This window comes from Meles meles, chromosome 14 (genome assembly GCF_922984935.1).
Source record: "Meles meles chromosome 14, mMelMel3.1 paternal haplotype, whole genome shotgun sequence".
Classification (NCBI taxonomy): Eukaryota; Metazoa; Chordata; class Mammalia; order Carnivora; family Mustelidae; genus Meles; species Meles meles.
In genome coordinates this window covers 59,356,053-59,379,943 of record NC_060079.1, presented here as the reverse complement: position 1 = coordinate 59,379,943, position 23,891 = coordinate 59,356,053, and positions in this window count along the sequence as shown.

The window sequence follows — 23,891 nt, the reverse complement described above, 5'->3', positions numbered from 1 at the left end:
GTGATCTCTGTCAAATAAATAAATAAAAATCTTAAAAAAAAACAATTATATAATCGTGATGATATTTATCATATTACATATATTATATGTGATCTACATTATATATTATATACTATCTATACTGTATGTATTTATCACAATTATATAAAATGTGAGTATAAATGAGAATACTGCTTTTAATTTCACTTCCTTAATTTTTAATATAAATTATTTTCCCTTAATAATATAACATACAGATTTTTCCCAAGCCTGTAAATGAAAACAAATAGTTTTAAATAAAATGTCAGATTTAAAGTGTGACATAGTTTTCTCACTAATTTGGAAATCCAAATTGATATTAAACTCATCTGGTCAATTTTTACCTGTTTCTGTTAACTCATCATTTTGTGTCATCTGTCCAGTTATCACTGAAATACTAGCAATAGTGCTATGAGTTATCACTGGTGTATAGGCGGGAAGTGATTATTTAAAGGTAATGGCAGGTGAAAATTCAGGACACAGACCTAGTATCTCTTGCCATGTTTCACACACACAGACAAACACACACACACACACACACACACAAAGCATGACAATCAAGGTACTGATCAGGGTCAAAAGCATTATTACCACTCCTCTAATACATACACAAGTAAAAACAGTTCTCCCCAGAAACTTCTTACTATTTCACTATTTTTTACACATTTTTTCTCTGCAATAGTCATAATAGATTGATCTTAAGAAAAAAGCCAAAAAAAAAAAAAAAAAAGAAGAAGAAGAAGAAGAAGAAAAAAGCCAGTATTTTTGTGCACATTCAGAACCTTGGCAAGAAAAATATTTTTTTACCTTATCTGAAGTAAGTATTGCAAAATTTACCTTCAATGGGAATTAGACAGTTTTTTTCAATTTATTTTTCTCGAGCAGGGCCTCAAAGATCATTTTAAGTTGCAGTGACACTATTTTGTACAAGCTTAAAGCTGTCTTTAAGAACCAAAACCTCTTAAAAACATAATATATACCCCTAGACAGACTTTTAGTGGTCTCCATCTTCTATGTCATTGACAAGCCATACCACTCACTTCTTTTTGCTTTATTTTCTAATATTCAGGCTTTATGTAATTTTCGGTTGCACACTTGCACAACCCTGTACAGTAAAAAATAAATACAGTGAATTATGTAATGGCTTTCAAAGCCTCTGCCCAGAATTAACAAATGCCCTTTCTGACCATATTTAATGAAAAAAAGCAAGTCACATTACCAAACCTACATGGTAGGGACATTGCATTTATATCTTATGCCTGAAAATTAGAAGCAATAACAATAACAACATAGAGTTGGGTGAGCATTAAACAAAGTGATGAAGATAAAAATGAATTGAATTGGTCCTGGTGCTTAGCATACACAATATGAGTCTAATTTGTTTTTTATAGTATTTCATATTTCCTGAATTTGGTTTATTTTATTAATTTTATCAAGGTATCATCATTTTTTGTTTTAATCCCCTATTATTTTAACTTTCCTACTTTCCCCCCTAGTTTTATCAAGGTATAATGGACAAATACAACTTGCATATATTTAAGATGTATAATTTAATGATTTGATATACATGTACTTTGTGAAATTATCACCACAATCAAGATACTTAATATATGCACCATCTCATATAGTTATGTGTGTGTGTGTGTGTGTGTGGTGTGCAATGTGTGTGGTGAGAACCCTTAAGATGGACTCTCAGCAAATTTTAACATTTTAACATTACATATCAGAGCTCAAGAAGTTTTTCATTTGCATAACTGAAATTTCATACTCTTTAACCAGTATTTCCCATTCCCCCCCTTATACAGCCACTGACAACCACCTTTTTACTTTCTGCTCCTATGACTATTTTAGACTATTTTAGAGTCCATGTGTTCCAAATCAGATCATGCAGTCAGTATTGCATGTCTTTCTGTGTGAGGCCTATTTCACCTAGCATAATGACTCCCAGGTTAACCTATGTTGTTGTTGCAAATTGCAGGATTTCCTTTTAAAAAATAATTAATTTTGATATATACTTGATATAAAATATTGTATCAGTTTTATTGTGTACAGCTTAATGATTGCATATATCTCTTTGAGGTCCTGATTTCATTTGTTTGAATATATATCTGGAAGTGAGATTGCTGAATAATAAGGTAGTTCTATTTTTAATTTTTGAGGAACCTCCATCGTTTTTCATAATAGCTATACCAATTTACATTATCACCAGTTATGCCAAAGTATTCCGTTTTCTTCACATCCTTGCCAATGGTTTTCCTTTGTCTTTTTATAATAACTATTTTAATAGACGTGAAGTGATACCTCCTTGTGATTTTGATTTGCATTTACTTATATGTAGTGAAATTGAGCATTTTTTCAGGTCAGCTGTTTCTCTGGTGATTTTCCGCCTTGGTGATCTATACTTTAGTAAGTGGGGTATTGAAATCCCTTCATTATTGTGTTGTTGTCAAATTCTGCCTTCAGATCCAGCAGTATTTGCTTTATATATTTAGGTGGTCTGATGTTGGAAGCATATGTACTTATAATCGCTGTATCTTCCAGTTGAATTAACATTTTCATAATTATATAATTACCTTCTTTGTCTCCAGAGACAGTTTTAGACTAAAGTGTATTTTCCCTCATAGATCTATAGCTATCCTGGTGATAGCTTTTCACAGACTCACAGAACTGATAAGGGAATCTTCATGATTATGGTCTATGCTTAGGGACTCTAAGAAATGGGAGTTATTTAGTATGGGTTGACATATTTTCTATTATATACAACTATAAAAATAGCTTGTATGCAACCTGTGGCGCCTCATATCACCATTGAATTTTGTAGTCCATGTATTTGAGGGTGGTTAGTTTGACAGTCTCCTATATTTACAGTTCTGATTCTTCGAGCTCTATGTAAGGACATTAAGTATATAGTGTTTTGAAAAACTGACAATCATTTATCAGGTCCACAAATGGATAAATAGCTTTGCATTCACTCTAAAGTTATAGGTGACTTGATTCTTGATCTCTAAAGTCAGAGAACTTGAGTTTGTAAGTTTGAAGATAATGTCAGACTATCATTCGAATATCTCTTTGCCAACAAGTTGTTCCAGGTTAATAGTACCAACTTAGGAGGTATTTTGGAGAGAAGACCATGTAAAGAGGTAGCAAGAGAATGGCTATCTGGAAGCCAAGGAGAGTGACCTCAAAGGAAACCAATTGTGCTGGCACCTTGATCTTGGGCTACAAACCTCCAGAGCCATTAGACAACAAACTGCTGTTTTTTAAACCACCTAGTCTGTGGTATTGTGTTGTGGCAGTCCTAGCAAAATAAGACAAGGGAAGTAGGGGGACACTGAATGACCAACACACAGGAGATATTTTGTAGGGGTGAAAGTATTCTATATGAATTGCAGGATAAATTAACATTCTAGTTGATGAAAAAATTTTCCCCACAAGGGTACGGGTTACAATTATGATAACACTATACATAAATTCTGTGATTCAACAACTGAGTCAACTGAAGGCAGAAAGTGGGAGCCATGTTTCTCACTGCTGGAATGGGAGGTTACAGAAAAGCAAGGAGATAAGGCTGTACTACCCAAGTGCTGCTAATGTATTAGAGCTGAAGACAGCAGTAGAAAGTCATTTTAGCTAATATAGTTACAAATATTATACATATATGATTATATATATGTATACACATTTATTTATATTTTTATATTTATGTTTAATGTGTATATTCATATATATATTTATGGATACTACAGATATAGATATTTGTGTATATTCATGTTAGTGTGGAATTTAAATATTTCATTAAATTGTGTGATTAAGAAATAAATTTATTATTTATTTATTATCCCTAAATGTCTAGATAAACATGAAATGTTTTGGCAGTGTACTTCTTTCCATTTTTAAAGTGAGCAAATATATAAATATATCGGTATATATTTATTTATACATTTATATATACATTTATATTTATATTTTTATATATATGACTACTATATCTTTAGTATTCCTTTCAGTATGATAAACTTTAGACAGGCTTCTCCTGACTGTAGGATCTTTTTACTGGATCATTTACTTTAGAGAAGTTGTATTTGTAAACCTTTTTACTGCCCCTTTGAGATGTAAATACTTTTAAAAACCTCTTACAACCCACAACCATCTCTTTTCAAAGACTTGGGGACCAACTCTTTAAAATGTCTTCATCATCAAGGAAGATAGCACCACTTTCTGCTTCTGTGGAAGGTTAGAAGTCTAACCTTGCTCAAGTTGTAAAAGCACCTCTTGTCAGAAAGAAGTGAAAATTTAATTTTTTTTTTAAGATAAAGCCAACTAGTAAACAGAGATGGCCTTTGGTATGCCCTTACCCAGCCACTTAAAAAAAAAAAAAAGAATAAAAAATAAAACCTTTTATCCCCCCAGTGGAGTCAAGTTTAGACAGAATTCTGCTCTTTTTTCCTCTACTGCAATAATTCTGAATAAAGTTTTTCTTGACTGTTTGTTCCCTACAATTTCTGTAGTCACATATGACTTCATTTTTATGTTTAAAATAAAACAGCTAATCATCAAAATAGAAAACAGAGAAGAGTGTTGTATGAGGAAAAGCTGAAGCCTGGTCACCTGAATAGGTGAAATTTCAAAAAATAATGTTATTATTTTGACTCTCTGATGTACCTATTTGGCCTTGACACTTTCTGAGACTTTCCTTATTTTTTATGGTATTTTTGATATTTATTTCCTTATTTTTTATTTTGATTTTTCCTTATTAAGTTTGAGAAGTTCTGTTCACTCAAATATTTTGTGGAATCTCCTTCTAATGAGATTTCTTTGATATTTTTCTTATGTTTGGACTAGGTTTATGAGTTTGTGGAAGAAAGATCAAAGAGATGAAGTGTCATTTTAATAATATATATCAAGAATATATTTAATTCACTTAATAATACCATATCAAGAATATATGCTATCGACATGACATAACTGTTAATATAAAGGATGATCACCTGGCTGAGGTAGTTCTTGTCAGGTTTTTGTGACAAACTCACTCTTATTTTCTCTGTTTCCAGACTGTACTCTTTGGAAGGAGGGAAGTTGCATAATAGTGGTACTCCTTGAGTAACAGAATATCTACACAAACTATTTGAAATTCTTCAGCATAATACTTTGTCTCTTCTCCCTAATTCTACCGTATGACCTTATAAATATTTTTACTTTATACTACTGGTTATAATCCAATATTTCTTAATTATATTATTCTCAAATATTACTTTTTCAGTTGCATCCTCTGTCCCTTTGATATATCTCCATTGTTGCGTGTGTGTGTGAGAGAGAGACAGACAGAAAAAGAGGTGGAGAGAACATAATCCTTCATGTCACTTATGATGGTCCAGGCTTATCATGTGCATTTTCTGCACCAATTCTACTAGTAACCAATTTTCTAAGGAACACACTGATTTTCTTTCATTGAAAAATGGTATTAGAGTGTTGCCTGGGTGACTTGGTTGAGTGACTCTTTGTTTCAGCTCAGATCTTGATCTCAGGGTTCTGAGATAAAGCCCTGTGTTGGGCTCTACACTCAGCAAGGAATCTACTAGAGATTTTCTCTCTTCCTCTCTCTCTGCCCCTCCCCCTGCTTGTGCTCTCTCTCCTTCTCTCTAAAAATAAATAAATGAGTCTTTTTAAAAAAGTGTTACAAAAAAGAATGGTATTAAATACCCAGTGCTCCATGCAATACGTGCCCTCCCTATTACCCAACACCTGGTTCCCCCAACCTCCCACCCCCGACCCTTCAAAACCCTCAGGTTGTTTTTCAGAGTCCATAGTCTCTTAGGGTTCGCCTCCCCTTCCAATTTTTTTTTTTTATAAACATATAATGTATTTTTATCCCCAGGGGTACAGGTCTGTGAATCGCCAGGTTTACACACTTCACAGCACTCACGATAGCACATACCCTACCCAATGTCCATAACCCCCTCCCCCTCTCCCAACCCCACCTCCCCCCAGCAACCCCCAGTTTGTTTTGTGAGATTAAGAGTCATTTATGGTTTGTCTCCCTCCCAATCCCATCTTGTTTCATTTATTTTTTGAAATAAATTTTTGCTTGTGATAGGATTCTAAGTAGACAGGTTTATTTTTGTTTTTGTTTTGTTTTTTTTCTTTTCCTTTCAGTATTTAGAGGAAGTCATTCTACAACTTCTAGTTTGCATGTTTTTTGCTTATTTTTTTTTGATTCTTCAAGTCTTTTTTTTTTTCTATGCATTTTTTTGTTCTTTCTTTTTATTATTTCTTATTTTTTTCTATAAACATATAATGTATTTTTATCCCCAGGGGTACAGGTCTGTGAATCGCCAAGTTTACACACCCACAGCACTCACCATAGCACATACCCTCGCCAATGTCCATAACCTCCTCCCCCTTCTGCTTATGTTTTTATCTTTGTTTTCTGCCAGCAATCTTCTTTGCCTCTGGCTATCATCTATTGGGTTTTCTGGGTTTTTTTGGCTATTATGTGTTTTCCTTTGTTGTGTCTGGTATTATTATTAGTAATAACTAAAATTAACAATAAATAGCAATAACATGTATTTAACCATCTCACGTGTAGTTTTCTGATGTTCTTGTATCCATGTATTGAAATCTTTCATTATTTTTCAACAGTCAGACCCATAGTTAGGCTACCAAAAAAATGTATAGAGTGATTAACATATCCTGAATAACAGTGAATTAGTGAGCATGAATCTGTTTCAAATTGATTAATTGATAACATTTATTCATACATACTTAATTTAATCAACTGCTTCTTATGTACATGCTATTGTTCTTATTGATATGACAGTTAGGAATGCCTTGAAAAGTGAACAAATAATTTTATCAGTGCAATAATGAAGGAACAAAATAAATATAACTAGAAAAACTGGGTATCAAGGGACTCACACTGCATTTATTTTTTCTGTGTTTTATATATTTTAATTAAACTAACTTTTTTGAGTTCTCACCATATGCAAAGAAGTTTCTTAAAATTTTGCTTTGATGAACTCTTAAAACTCTCAAAGGTCCTATAAGATAGGTACATTATTACTATTCTCTTTTTAAAAATACAGATTTGCAGATTAGATATATTAAGTGAATTGTCACAGATCAAAAAATTAGAAATTGAACAAACCAAGACTTAAATCCAGGACATCTGCATCCAGAATCTGGATGTTCTATCAGTTTGTAGCACAATGAAGTATTTTGATTAGTATTTGAAAGATGATTCAGTATTTCTTTGTTGTTTAGGATTTATGCTAAAATTCTACAAAGTTTCTTGTTGCTTATATGAAAGTTTCACAGATTTGGACTAGAGGGTACCAGAGAAGTTTGTGTATTGTTTCAGAATTTCTGGGCATTTCACAGATAACATTTAATTAATTTTTCTCTTAGAAATGGGTATTATAGTCTGATTTTATCCATGAGGCTAATTGGAGATATTAAAATTGTTATGTTCTCAAAACTCAATCACTGAAAGTCTCCAATAAAATATTTTTCCTAGGATAAGGCACAACAAATTTATTAAAATTTTGAGCACTTTTCTGTTTTCCCCTAATCGTCAATTTCAGGAATCACCTAAAAATGTTTTATTCCAAGACCCAAATATTTTCATGCTGTATTCTTAAAGATTTTTTAAGAAACCATCTAGAGATAATTGGTGGATATCATGGTTTTGTTTAAAATATGGTCTGACACACTTCACAATGATTCCCTTTTGATATACACCAGAAATAGTGTCTTCTTATTTATATAAAAGTTTCTTATTTTGAACTTGAAGACATAACAAAGTAATGTAAAGTAAGATCATCCTCCTCTTTTGAAAAAGAATGAAATGAAAAGTGAAAATCCTCAAATACAAGTACTTTGCTTATACTACAGAAGTAAGTTTACAGATACATGTGAAAGATGGAGGAAATAGGGAATCATTAAGTGATAGAACATTTATTCTATGATCTCATTATGTAAATTATCTTATTTGTATTATAGACACTGCAGTGTCAGACATTTACAGAATAGTTCAATTTATATTTGTGAGTTAAAAAATACAGATATATTTCAGCAGACTTTATAAAATGATAATTGTATTGCAAAAACAAACACACACTAAAAGCATAATACTTGGCGCTAGAAAGAGACATCTGGGATAATCACAGCAACTGGCTTCTATGACACCACTTGACAGGGCTATCTGGCAACAATCTGTTTAACGATTTGACCAATGAAAACAAATTGGACACAAACAGCCCCTGATCAGTATAGGAACTGACTGGACTGTGAAGTTGGCAGAAAGACAGGATGTTATAAAATGGTAGTACCTTTGAATCACAAACAGCCTGGGAAAAGGGCCTAGGAAGTCATAGGACAGTTTAGAATTTTATATTTTAATCATTAAGCCACTTGCTCCATTTTTAACTGGTCAAAGTCTTTTTAGTTACAGAATTATATCATCTCTTCAATCCAGCTTCTTTTTAGCATCTCAAAAATCTTATTTTGATTCACTATATTAAAATCTGTATACCTTGTATCAAGTCTCCCCAACGTTTAGATGGCAGAGATCTCATAACTCTCTTCACAGGGGCCTCCTGTTAAAATGTCAGAATCTATCCACGCAGTTTTCTAAATCTCCAGGCTTTCTACTAGCCAACTGCAAATGTGCATTTTGCACCACTGTCACTGAAATTCTATTTCTATTGTCCTATTATAGTCTTGGAAAATTCATATTGCTTCTTTAAAACCCATCTAAAGAATTATTTATTATTCTGCATCTTTATAACCTATTTTCTTTTATTAGTTTCTTATTATAATACATGGACTTTTTCAAGGGGGGCTGCTTAGGGCCTTCAATTTATTTTCTTTATTTTTTTTAATTAAAATTCAGTTAATTAACATAAGTGTATTATTAGTTTCAGAGGTGAAGTTCGGTGATTTATCAGTCATATAATACCCAGTGCTCATTATGTTACATGCCCTCCTTACATGGACTTTTAAATGTACATTTCTCTACATATTTTGAAAAAACTGGAGCAGGATTGCATATTATTTATTATTGTGAAACTAGTATATAAAATATTATCAGATACTAAAGACTCAATTAATTTGGAATGGATGATTACTAGTACAAAGAATCTGATTTATTCATCATTATTTTCTTTCACATGGCACAGATCTTGAGGAAAAACACTTAACATAGTCTTATGAATGACTTTATAAACTGACATTTAACCTATATATGTATGTTCCGAGGAGTCTATTGATTTTGCATCTGGCTTTGCTGGCTGTTTTTAAATTGTACTTCTTAACATCCTTAATGTATTTCAATTCTGAAATGCTGCCTCCATATTATGTTCAAAAGTTCTTTTACTTCTTAAACATTATCTAAGCCTGTAAGGAGTTAAAAGATATTGAGGAAATTCTCTTAAAACTTTCTAAAAAGAATTTACAGTAATATCCCTTCAGTTCCACTAAATAACCTGCTAACTCCTTCTTTGAGGCAATGAGCTCAGAGCCATCTCCAATAATTAGATAAGAAAAGTCAATGTTATTAGTCATTCAGTCATTACCAGGAAGACATGGCTTCCTTTAATCTTAGACTGATGGATATACAAGAATTTAATGACAAAGTCCTTGGAGTAGAGACTTGGGAAAAATGAAAAGAGTTTCTAAGTCATGATTCTTTTCTGGAAAAGTTCCCTTAACCTTGTTTTTAAGGGACTCATCTCCACTCCCAAATTCCTCTTCATATGGTTTCCTTGCTGCAAAGCAATACACATTAAAATACAGTCACATCAAAAAATTACTTTTCAATTTCACATCTCCATTAGCTATGTGACTAAGGTGACTAAGCACATTACTTATTCCCTCTGTGAAACAGTTTTCTCAAATTTAGAGCGAATGATTTTGACATAAAAGATATATATTATCCTTTTTTTAACTTAAAAATTTTATTCCTGAAGTTGAAAAAATATTTTAAAATATCCCTGAGTGACATTTAGTGGTAACTTGTCAAAATGAAATTGGATTACTGCAACCTGCTTAAAACAAATTTCCATCAGAAACTCCAAAACATCAGTGCACATCCAACTGTATTATTCTGAGCCTGTATGAAATTTATCCTGTTTCACTTAATTAGATTTACTGTAGGTGAATGAAATTTTTTCACTGTGATTTGATGTGAACAGATCAAAATGGTGAAATATCTACAATAGCAGGTAAAATTAAATGTGAAGAGAAACACAGTTTTGCATTTTACATTTAGTTACTCCATCTTAGATATTTTCCCCCAATAGTTTTACAAGTTTCTTGTATATTTAGAGTATAACACTGAGTGAGTTGAAAATTGCTAGGAGTTTCAGGATAATTTAATTTAGTATTTATGTGGTTCAAGAAAACTCAGTAAAACAACTATTTTCATAGAACATAATATAATTTAGATGTTGATTTATACTTCTGCATTTATTTTAGATATGTTTATTATCAAAAAGAAGTGAGTAATCAAGTCACATAAAGTACAGATTTGGAGGAAACTTAAATTTATGTTACTAAACAAAAGAAACCAATAGCTTTTGCAAATACAAGGTTTTAGTTTGTGGTAGTTATATGACACAGCTTAATTCTTCAATTGCATGACCTGGAAAATAGGGCAATATGGATATGATATAATTATACATTAAAGAAAAAATTGTCCATCCATAGTATATCAAGGCTTCTATACAACAAAAGGGAAACAAAAACTTTTTGGAAAATTGTATGCTAAACAAGCTTGCACCCCTGTAAATAAAATCTAGCATGTAATAGTAGTAAGAAGCTGAATCATATAATTTTGTAGCTTAATCCATGCACTTCAGTAATCATTTATTGACTATTTATTTTGTAAGAAACATTGCATTATTACAAGAATCTCCTCTGCACAGTATATTTAAAGTTTACTCAATAAGAATCAGTAAGCTAATAGATGTCACATAATACTCAAATATAATAAATACACCACAACTCTAATGAATAGTCACTAATATCTATTGTTTTTAAGAATCAGGTTCTTAGCATTCTAGATTTTTAAGTATTCACTGAGGATAGTAGGAATGAAGACAATTTGAAACTTACATTTGAGTGGCTCACACAGAAACCAAGAGTAAAAGAATTAAAAATATAGAATTTTCTACTTGGTCAAAACTAAGAAACTCTAAAGTGAGAAAATATATGGAGTGAATTTGAATTTTTCAAAATGATGGTCATTGGGTTCTCTTGACAAGAGTTACTATAGAAGTGTATAGAAGTAGATGTTTTATTAGTGTGAATTCAAGCGCAAATGGGAGTTAGGAAATGGAGATAATAGGTAAAGTGTGAAACTAATCAGGATAATAATCATAGATCTCATGGTATATAAATTGAAAATCAGTAGACACTTAGATTATTACAGTATTTTGCAGCAATTCCATAAAGTATTTTCTAAATAATAATTGGTTCTTTTTAGGCAATGTTCTTCACAATATATTTTCTAAAAGTTTTACAATTTTAGATGATTTGCATAATTCATACCCTCATAATTGTGAAAAAGCTAAATAAGATCTCATGAGCAATATTAAAATTATTACTCTAGAAGCAAGTTTTAGTTTTGATTATTTTCATCTCATTCCCTATTTTATTTCAACAAAATTTCATCAGTCTTTTCTATTGATTTGCAGTACAAAAGTTAACTTTTGTTTGAGATTCAGACATACACTAAGATCTAAAGTTGCCTGGCATCCTGGATTTTTTTTTTTTTTTTTCATGACTATTTTTTAGAGCAGTTTGTAGATTCACAGCAACATTGAGGGACTGGTCAGAGATTTGCCATATGGTCCTGCCCCCACATGCATAGCCTCCTTCATTATCATAATCCCCCACCAGAGTGGTACAGTTTTTACAACTGATAAACCTATATTGATGTAGGTCTATAGTTAAATGACAGTTCACTCTCTGTGTTATCTATTCTATCAGTCTGGGCAATTATATAATGTTATATATCAATCATATGACATTCTACTGTGTATTTTTACTGCACTAAAAATTCTCTTCCTATTCCTCCCTATCCCACTCCAAACCACAAAGAAGTGCTCTTTTTGTTCCTCCCTACCCCACTCTAAACCACTGGTCTTTCATTGTCTCCATAGTTTTGCCTTTTCCAGAACACCATGTATTTGGAATCATACAGCATGTAGCCTTTTCAGATTGGTTTCTTTTGTTTAGTAACATGAATTTAAGTTTCCTCCAAATCTGTACTTTATGTGACTTGATTACTCACTTCTTTTTAGTATGAATTCCATTCCTGGGATGTACAATGATTTATTTATCCATTCACCTACTGAAGGTAATCTCGGTTGCGGGTTGGGGGTTTTCTACTTGTATTCTGCCATAAATAAGAGGCATAACTTGTTTAACTAATAAAAATGAAATTAAAAAATGAAGTTTAGTGCCAAATAACATTGCATATAACTTTAAGTTTGCTAATTACTTTAGGAAAATCTAGGAAGTTTAATGGCAAGGTGGTTAAAATTCTTCTATAACTCAGGTCTCAGGCCTTTTTCCAATGGAGGATGTTTACCACTTTCCCTTCTTTGCTTATTTTCCACCTTTGCTTATTTATTTATTTTTGGTAGGTAGCCAAAATATGATTATAAGATCAGACCATATGACTAATGATGAAAAGATTATTCTATTTCATTATCTTTTTCAAATTCAGACAAACAAGCTCAATACATATTTGACAACAAAAATAAATAATTCAATCATGTACATATATATTTCAAGTCTAAAATTCCCTATTCATTAACTTAAAAAATTAATAATTCTTTGATGATATCTAATTTTTTCTTTTAAAATAATAATAAATAATAAAAATAACACACACACACTACAGATCGTATCTGTATATTTGAAAGAAGATCTTCTAAATGTTTAGCATTTTTCTCTTTTATACACTCTCTCACTCTCTTTGATAAAACATAATTTTCTTCTCAATAAATGTCCAAACATAAAACTCGGTGAAGTGATACTGTATGTATCAGATCCAGTCGAGTAGAATTTATTTTATTTGTACAAAATTATTTTATAGGAAAAGGTTTTTTTTTCCTGAAAGTTTAAAATGTTTATAGTGAGCAGAGAGTGCTAGAAATGTGCTAGAAAAATCAATTACTATATGTTATTATGAATCATTTCAGAAATATTCATTTTCCCAATATGATTTTTAAAATATTTTTAAATGTTTTAGTTTCACACATGCATAACTGAGCAAACATAAATCCAATAATTAATACCACTTAGTTTTAATATAAATAATATATTATAGAAATATATGTATTTGTGTTTTAACTTTTTTTTTTTTAGTTTTTGGAACTCTATTGTAAGGGGTACAATTTTAGGTTATTTAAAATAAAAGTATTACCTTGAAAGTTATGCTGTAATACTTTCCTGAAATAGTAATATAAAAATGAAGAAATGTAACTTTTAAACAAACTACTTAAAATAGAGATTTATTAGAATATTAGTGACTGTTTCAAAAAGAAATGTATTTATAGTTGTTACAGTTTAGGAGCAAATCTATAACATTTGGAATTTGATGCCATGTCAAATACTTTTATTGGAAATATATATGCAAATCTGTTAAAGAAAAAAGTTTCTGATGCATAACATGATTCTTAAAGCAATTTTTGAGGAAGTATGAATGACAATTAGAAAGTTTTCTTTTTCGGGTTCTATAGCTCTTCCATAAAAAAGAATGCTCTTGGTGCCTTGGTGGCTCAGTGGGTTAAGCCTCTGCCTTTGGCTCAGGTCATGATCTCAGGGTTCTGGGATGGAGCCCCGCATCTGGCTCTCTGCTCAGCAGGGAGCCTGCTTCCCCTCCTCTCTCTCTGCCTACCTCTCTGCCTACTTGTGATCTCTGTCTGTCAAATAAATAAATAAAATCTAAAAAAAAAAAAAAAATTCTTTGGAAATAAATGTCAGCAAATCAAATAACATGAGAATACTATTATTCTATGTTTTGAGGAATATATTTATAGTTCAGATTTATTTGAAGATACTAGTATAGTATAAAATCATTACATGTAAAAATATAAGATTATATATAATAATTTCTCTGTCAAAGTATTGTTTAAACTTATTTCAACAAATATGACCCACCCATTATAAGATTAAATATAAAATATTTAGCTTAGCCTGGAGATTTTATAAAAATGTTAGTAATTATAGCTTTACAGTATAGTAAAATTTACTTGTTTGATTTCTGCTGTGTCTTAGACATGCTTGTGGAGATTACATGGATTAAATTCATGTATTCATCACATTTTTATATAGTAAATATTGTTACTTATGTTTAAAACATGATGAAAATAAGGTGCATAAAAAAAGTACAACTCAAAGTCACAGAGTTAATATGTTGTCTTTTTAACTGTTCCAAAAACTGGTTTCCACACACTTTAATACTGAACTCTGTAAAACCGATCCAATTAATTTCTTCCCTACAGTACTTGCTTTAAAAAAAAAAAAAGATTTATTTATTTATTTGAGAGACAGAGAGAGAGAGGAGGGGGGAAGGGGCAGAGGGAGAAGGAGAGAGACAATCTCTACCAGACCCCCTGCTGAGTGCAGAGACCCATGTAAGCCTTAATTTTTAGGACCCTGGGATCATGACCTATGCTGAAATCCAGAATCAGACACTTAACTGACTGAGCCACCCAGGTGACCCCACAGCACTTGTTTCTATTTCATTCTCTGAAGGCTCTCCTCCACTACAGGTAAGACAGATTTCAGTATGATTTCACATCCTGCTGCTGAGAAGTCGTGTTTTCCTAAAATTTTATCTTATTTTAGTTTAGTTCTGTTCTATATGTTTTTTTTTTTTTTCATGAATTCTATGTTTCAGGCAGTACACTTGGTAATGGAGATATAAACAGGCATAGTCTCTTCTTCCTAAGACTTGACTGCCTGGTGGGCAAAAGAGACATTCAAAATATAATTTTAGTATACTATAGTTATATCAATAAAAATGCAGCTTGACTAAAGTTGTATTTTTTATGGGGAAAACTAGGATTTTTTTTCTTCATAAATTTCACTACATTACTGAGGTTTAGGGTTGTTTATTATCGTATTTTAACTTATCACACCTAACAGAAAAAATGTAGAATTTTTAAAAATCTAAATCATACATTAAGGAGGGCATGTAATGTAATGAGCAGTGGGTATAAGATAAGACTCATGAATCACAAGTTTGTACCTCCGAAACCAAGAATACATTATTTGTTAATTAACTGAATTTAAATTAAAAATGCATAAAAAAATCTAAGTCAGATATAAGCAAACATTTTCTGTAAAGGGCAAGATGATAAACATTTTAGATTTTGTGTGTTAAATACATCTGTCATATGTTCTACTTTAATGATTATTATTAATAGTATTTATTTACTTAGAATTGTTTTAGATTTATAGAAAATATTGAGCAGATAATACAGAATTTCCACATACTCTCTTCACAAAATTTTGCCTATTAGTAGTATTTTACATTAATATGGTATGTTTGTTATAATTAATGAGCCAATGTTGACACATAACGACTGAAATCCATAACAATTCACATTCTCTTAGTCTTTCCTAATATCTTTTTTCTGCTTCATGATCCCATCCAGGATAACACATAATTTACTTTTTGCATCTTATTAGGCTTCTCTTTAGCTATTACAGTTCCTCAGACTTTTCTTGTTTTTCATGACGTGGAAAGGTTTGAAGTATTTTGAAATATGCTCCTGTAGTATAATTTGTCTAATATTTTTCTCATTATTAGATTAGTTATAGTGATTTGGGAATGGACGATCACAGAAGTGAGATCACAGAAAGTGGACTCATTTTCATCAAGTCATATCACACTACTTACATGATTTATGATTGTTTATGCTGACCTTGATTACTTAGCTAAGGTAGTGTTTGTCAGCTTTCTCCACTGTGAAGTTACTCTTTTCCCGATTTCCATATTGTGCTCTTAGAGGGAAGTCATTATATACAGCTGACTCTTAAGGAGTAGTGGGTTATGCTCTCCCTCTTTCTTAAACAACATTTAAAAATGTGAGATGTCTGGTGGCTCAGTCAGTTAAGTGTCTGCCTTCAGCTCATGTCATGATCCCAGGGGCTGGGATGGAGCCCCACATTGGGCTCCTTGCTCAGCAGGGAGCCTGCTTCTCCCTCTGTCTGCTGCTCTCCCTGCTGCTTGTGCACTCACGTGTGTGTTCTCTCTCTCTCTCTCTGACAAGTAAATAAACAGAATCTTAAAAAAAATTAAAATGTAAAAAAATATTTCTAAGTTTACAGGAGATACATAAACAAACAATGGACTGGACTTGGCCTGTGGACCATAGTTTTCGGACTGTTGATCTAATTTTCTGGTTATTGTTTTATATTAATCATAAATGACAAGTACAGAATATAAAAACAATATGTTTTATGTTTTATATTATGTAGCATAATATGTAGTAAAATGTATTTCCATGAGTCTTTTTATTATTTTTATAATTTATTATCTTTGTATTATTACTGCAATTGAGTTTAGCTTTATAATATATCTGAGCTAATATTCTAATTTTTTTTTAATTTGCAGTTTAATACATGCTTAGTATGTTACAGGTAAATGGTATAAACTAAAAGTTATAAATTCATATATTTTTTCAGATTTTTAGCTAAATTCCCTAATAATATCCATTGGAAGATAGTTTTTGTGGTGGAAAGGGGGTTTGAAATCCAGTTTTGGTTCACATAAAGAATTCTTGTCCTTTATTTGATTCAGCCCACATTATCTGCACTTTGTAATAACTGGTTCAACAGAAAGATTCACAAATCATTTATAAATTAAGTGTAAAATCTGAAAAAAATCAGTATTTTTCTGAGAAAATGAAAGTATTTTGTCTTTCATAAATTGTGTATGTCATAGTAAATAAATATTTTGGCTGATATTTAGACAAGTGTTCCAAGTTGAAAATAAATATAAGAATTTAAAAGCCTAAAATTACAATCCCTAAAAATTCTTAGTTTTTAAAACTGCGTAAATCCATGCATTTTTAACTATCAGTTTTGGGGAGGGCTCTATGTGTCTATGTATCTGTGTATATATCTAGCGTTCCATCAATCTAACTCTATCAGTACTTGTAAATAAAAAGTTGGACAAAGTATGATTTTGCAAGGCTGCATGTCCTCGCCTCAGTAGAAATAGAAAGCTTTTCATAAAGATAAAGTTATATTTAGTCAGGTGCAGCTTGAGGCTGTGAGAGAAAATTCAAAACAAGATGACAATTTAAAAAATTTCATGATAAAACATAAATATGAGAATATTTATTAAAATATAAGAAGGGAGGGTGGTAGGAGGGTAGGGTGGTCAAGTGATGGGTATTAAGGAGGGTATGTGTTGTGATGAGCACTGGGTGTTGTATGCAACTAATGAATCATTGAACACTACAACAAAAACTTATGATTCACTATATGCTGGCTAACTGAACATAAAAAATACAAACAAAAAAACCCCAGTGGTCTTGAACAGGTAAAAAAAGATAGAAGATTTGAGAGAAAAATGCATAAAATTTGATCCACAGTGAGAAAAAATGCATTTTTCAATTTGTATCTATGTTATATTTTTAAACATCCCATTAATTTCTTAAGTGTAAATAACCCTAATGATGCTGTTTTAAAATTTTCTCCATTAGAAATATGGACTCCAAATTAATATGACCAAAATCTTAAGTTCTACACAATTAGTCACATTGCGAATATGCACACTCCTTGTGTCTCTTTATGTCCTCATCTCCTCTTAAAAGAACACGAATTAAATTGGATTAGGGCTCACTCTAAAAACCTCATTTTAACTTACCTTTGTAAAAAGATCTTACATTATAGTGTCATTCTGAGGTACTATGAGTTTAGGGCTTCAACATGAATTTTGGGAGACACAGTTCATCCCATAACAACTGCTAAATCTATAGTGACCCATGACATTTTTATCTTGGCTATAATGTTGCCTTTTCCAGTATGTCCTAAAACTGGTACCATATATGGTGTAGCCTTTATAAACTGTCTTCTTTCATTTACCAATATAAATTTAAGATTCATGCATGTCTTCTAACGGCTCTAGAACTAATTTATTTTTATTATTGAATAATATTTAATTGTATGAATGTACCTCAGTTTGTTTTAGTGTATGTGCTGCCAAAGAGAGCACTGTACCTCAGTTTGTTAATCTATTCACCTATTCAAGGATATCTTGGTTGCATCAGGTTTTTGATGAGTGTGAATGAAACCTCTCTATACATTTGTATGTGTAGGGGCCTACTTAGCCAGAGTGACTCCATCTCAGTTAAACAGCCATTTTGTTGTTTATGTAGTAAAACTTAAGCTGACCCTGCCCTCCGCCCTCCTCCCCCGGGGGAACTTACTTAAAAGCAAGTCGGGAAACCAGTGAAATAATGGTCAGCCAGTCCCTGATAACAGAGCCCAAATACAAGGACAGGTCAGGTGAGGTGGAGATAACAGAGCCCAAATACAAGGACGGGTCATGTCATGTGGAGATAACAGAGCCCAGAACGCAAGGATGAGTCAGGCCAGGTGGAGACATCCAGTCAGTAAAGCACACATACTATCTCCCTAACCACCAAAGAATGTCAACCCCACTTTTGGGCACCAAACTTGGGCGCCAGTTCTGGCCAGAGGGATAGGCTAGTTCAAACAGCTACTATAGGGTAAATTGTAACTCAGTTGGCCACCTGCGTGTGATCTAACATGACTATGCAACTTTCTCTGTGTGTTACAGTCTCATTGGCCAGGCTCAACCACATGGCCTTTGCTCTATAAAAGCTAGTCTGTGAGGCTGGGGGTGGTCGCTCTCTCCATAAGAGACAGCCCCGGCGGGTTGGTTTGATTGTTTGTGCCGGCAAGAAATAAAGCTTTGCTTGACCTTTGCTGTGTATCAGTCTCACTCCTTTGATCAAGGACCCCATCAGTATGCAGGGGGGTTTTTTTGTTTTTCTTTTGGGGTCTTTTTGTTGTTGTTGTTTTTGGATTTTTTTTTGTCTTATGTGCATCTGTTGTAAATCAGTTGGGAGCAAACCTAGAAATGTGATTGCTTAGTGTGATCTTTCTTTCCCATCTGTATACCTTAATGAAATTTGTCATGCTCAACGCACAGGAACAACTGCTTAATTTTATAGGCAAGGTATCTGTATAGAGTACATGTTGTTATAAACTTAGTAAGTGATGATTTTTTTTGGAACTAGTAAACAACACATGATTATTTTCTTAACAGTGAGGACCATCTGTGCACAGTATTTATTTTGTTAAGCATTTTCTTATGATTCAGAAATTATTTTAAAGTGAACTCATAATATCTTTCTGTATTTTTATATTCAGGGTACAATTTTAAATTTATTTTTTCTTGATATCACAAAAATAGTGCTTTTAAAAATATTTGAATATAGTAATCTGGAAGGACACCACCATACTCATTCATTCTAGATCCATTGTTTTCATTCCAGAACACTGCAGTTATACCAGGGCTACCCTTTATTACTCTATCTGGTTTGGTCCTTTGATTCCTATATTCCATGCATTAACCTTTCATAGTTAACGTCCATATTTTAGTTAAGCATCTCTTCAAGTGACAGTCCTAAGGGAACCCAAGCAGTGTCTGAAAATACCTTTACTTAGCTTTCACATGTCACTAATAATGTGATAGAACACAGGAGTCTAAATTCAAAATAATCGTCTAGCTGAATTTTAAGCTAATGCTTATTGCTATTTAGTACTCTGCATTAATTATGAGAAACTCTTTTTAGGTTACCTCTTTTTCTCTATTGAATGTCTCTTTATACTTGATGATAAAAAATTTCACAAAATATATAGTCCTGTGAGGTTTCTGTTTGTGTGCATTTAAACAATCCATTCTATTGGGAATTTGAGCTGTTCAATCTGAGAAAGAAATCACATCAAAACAATAAAGCAGAAAATTTTTATTGTTTTTATTTTGTTTAAGATTTCCAGGTAGATTTGGCTAACTTACTCAACCATACCCATTGTATAAGTGGAACTTTATTCCTTATAACAAAGGATGTATATTCCATTTCTGTTAGCTTTTATAAATTCCCAAAATCTGTGAGCAAAACTTTTCTGTAAAATATTCACATTTAACACTAGCCTTGGCAACAAAAAAGTTAAGCCTCAAGAATATCCTGTCTTTAACCATTCACTGCTCCCATTAACATAATTAGCCTTTAAAAACTGTATTCAAGGGGCACCTGGGTGGCTCAGTCAGTTAAACATCAGACTCTTGATTTTGGCCTAAGTCATGATCTCAGGATTATGAGATGGAGTCCCATAACTGCTCCTTGCTGGACATGGAGCCCGCTTGAGATTCTCTGTCTTCTCCTCCCTCTGCCCTTCCAGACTGTGTCCTCTCTGTCTCCCTTTTTCTTTCTAAGTTAAAAAAAAGGAAAAACAACAACAACAACAACAAGAAAACCTGTATTTGAGCAAAAAATTGCTGTTCAGTTTTTTGTTTTTTTTTTTTTTTCCATCTTTAGGACTCTAAGGACAAAGATATATTGCCAGAGGGGAGAGATCAGAAAGAATGGGCACAATGGGTGAAGGGGAGTGGGAAATACAGGCTTCCTGTTGTGGAATGAACAAGTCACAGAGATAAAAGGTAAAACATAGGGAATATAGTCAATGGTATTGTAACAGTGCTGTGTGGTGACAGATAGTAGCTATACTTTTGAGGAACATAGCATAATGTATAAAGTTTTTGAATCACCATGATGTACACATGAAACTAATGTAACATTGTGTGTCAATCATAGCTCAATTAAAAAAAAAAATAAGAGGTTTCTACTGGTTAGGGAAAAGACAGAAGTCTTCCGGGAACCAGAGCAGTGGGGACTAAATAAGTAAAAAAAAAATAAAAATAAAAATAAAAATAAAATAAAATAAACTAGTCCTGAAGAGGATAGAAAGAACTGAAGATACAAATGACTGAAAATAAGGAAGCACTTCCCATCCTACCAAACCCCCTCATTTTTTTAACCCTATAAAAACCTTAGATCCTTACTATACACTGTTTTCACAAAAGTTCTGTCTTTGAATACTAATTGCAAAGCATGAGATACGAATTTCATGTTTCAAGTTGTTCATGCCATTATTTTTTATTTATAATTTATTTTATATTATTAAGCTAAATTTGGCAACATCTTGTGACAAAAATGCAAATTCAAGTACTTTTGTTCACTTAAATTTAGTAAAAGAGCAGACATAGTATTTAGAATCAGAATACCTCTTCTCCAACTCTATCTCTATTGCTATTAATATGAGTGCCTTATATAAGCCATTTATCATCTGAGAACTAGTTTCTCTTTTTTTTTTTTAAAGATTTCTCTATTTATTTGGGAAAGAGAGAAAGCATGAGTGAGAGGGTCAGGGAGAGAGGAAGAGAAGATCTCAAGCAAACTCTTCTGAACGCAGAGCCTGACGCTGGGTTCAATTTCACAACACTGAGACCACAATCTGTGCCAAAAACCAAGAGGCAGATGCTTAACCAACTGCACCACCCAAGTGGCCCAGGAATTCACTTTTTTTTTTTTTTTTTTTTTTAAGGTAGGCTCCAAGCCCAATGTGGGGCTTGAACTACCACCCTGAGGTCAAAAGTTATGTGCTCTACAGACTGAGCCAGTCATGCACAAGTTTCTCTACTTTTAAAAATTATAGTGGGGTGCCTGGGTGGCTCAGTGGGTTAAAGCCTCTGCCTTTTGCTTAGGTCATGATCCCAGAGTCCTGGGATCAAGCCCCGCATTGGGCTCTCTGCTCCGCAGGGAGCCTGCTTCCCCCTCTCTCTCTGCCTGCTTCTCTGCATAGTTGTGATTTCTCTCTGTCAAATAAATAAAATATTTAAAAAAAATTATAGTAATGATTCCAAAATCTCTCACTCATTTTGAAAATAAAGTGACTTAGTGCAGAATTTATAAACTTCATTAGGTTATCATAAAGAATCAGGAATCTATATAATTGTAGAGAATTTCAATAATTAAAGACCTATTATAAGAAAAATTTTCCTTTATACTCATTAGGGGAAAAAACTATATTCGCAGATATAAATGATTTACGAAGAAATATTTAATTACTAACATAGTACCTGCTATTTGAAATATTTCCAGTATTTATTTAAATACATTATGACTCCAAAATTGACTTAGAATTTTATGCTTTATTGATATAATAATCATGTAATATATAAAAGGTGAAAGTTCGATAAAGTTTCAAAAAATCTTTCTTCTTCTATGAAAAATTAAAAAGCCTAGATAGTTGCATCATCAGAATACAGTGTGTACAAGAAACATTTACCCCATCATTAAATTCATTAAATTGCTGTGTTATGTATATTAACATTGAAAACCTCAAAATATCAAAAAATCATAAAATCATAAGTGATATTGTTAAGAAATTACATTTTGACTTACATCTTTGGTGGATGATTACAACCTAAGGATACTTCATAAAACTACATCTAAATATATTTGATATGATAATTTAATTAAATAAAGTTTTATAACTAGTTATTTTAATGAGCAGTGATTTAAAAATATTGTAAGCTATATGTTAACATGTTTTATATATCGAAGTATATCCTGAAAAAATAGTTTTCTTGAGTCATCAATGTTATTTGTCTCTGAAACAGAACTTTTTCCTCTTAATTCAACACTCAGCAGTACTGTGAACATATTGATCTGTAATCAACTGCTGACACAGTTATTTGGCTTAAGCCATATATTTACTGAACTGCAAACACAGCATTATGACAGGCATATATAAAACAGTTTTCTAGTACACACAAAAACTCATTGCAAACACTTTATCTAAGTGACAATTTTATCTGCAGTTTTCTTTCTTCAATTTGTTCAGTAAAGTGTGTATATGTTAGTCACCATAAAAATAGCATGTTGCTATAAATCATCTCCTGGAACAAAATTAATTTTATATTTCCTCATTTGTAATAAGGATCTTAATAAATTTTAAAAGCCTGTGAATAGCACATATTCAATATAGCTTGACTATAGAGGATTAGCATTTTGAGTATTAATTTATCAGCAATATATAATTGTGGGGCAGTGCTCGCTTTAGCAGCACATATACTAAAAAAAAAAAAGTGGGGCAATTTTTCATATATTGCAGGTTTTTAAAATTTAATTAATATTGTAAAAAATTATTGTAGTTAAATACTTTATAGTGCTTTTGATATATGAAGTCACCATTCTTCAATATTTTAGCATACCACTAAGCAAATATAATGAAAATTATTAAATGTATAAACATGATAGTTTTAAGGGATTATATTTACGCAGTGTCTTACTTTATACTATGGCTGTTTTCTGAAGTTTGTAACTAGAGCTGCAAAGTGTAGTTCTGTCTTGTGCCAACACCATGCTTGCTGCTTGAGTTTAACAAAGTAAAGAGAATATTTATACATCTAGTATATGATGACTTTTACGATATATATACATGAAACATTATATATACATATATACATATGTGTGTGTGTGTGTGTGTGTGTGTATGAAAAACAATATTGGTGTAGACAGATTATCAGACAACAGTGCATTGCCAAATACACACATGAAGCCAAACAATGACACAGTTTTGTTCAGCACAGAAAAATGGTTTTATTTCAGGGCACCAAGCAAGGGGAAAGGAGGTTTCTAACAAACTTCTCTGTTGGGTTAGATGTATTTAAGGGTAGGGGGTCAGGATGTGAAATATGCTGAATGACTATAGAGATAAGGGGAGGTAACACCCTTTTGGGGCATGCACATTCA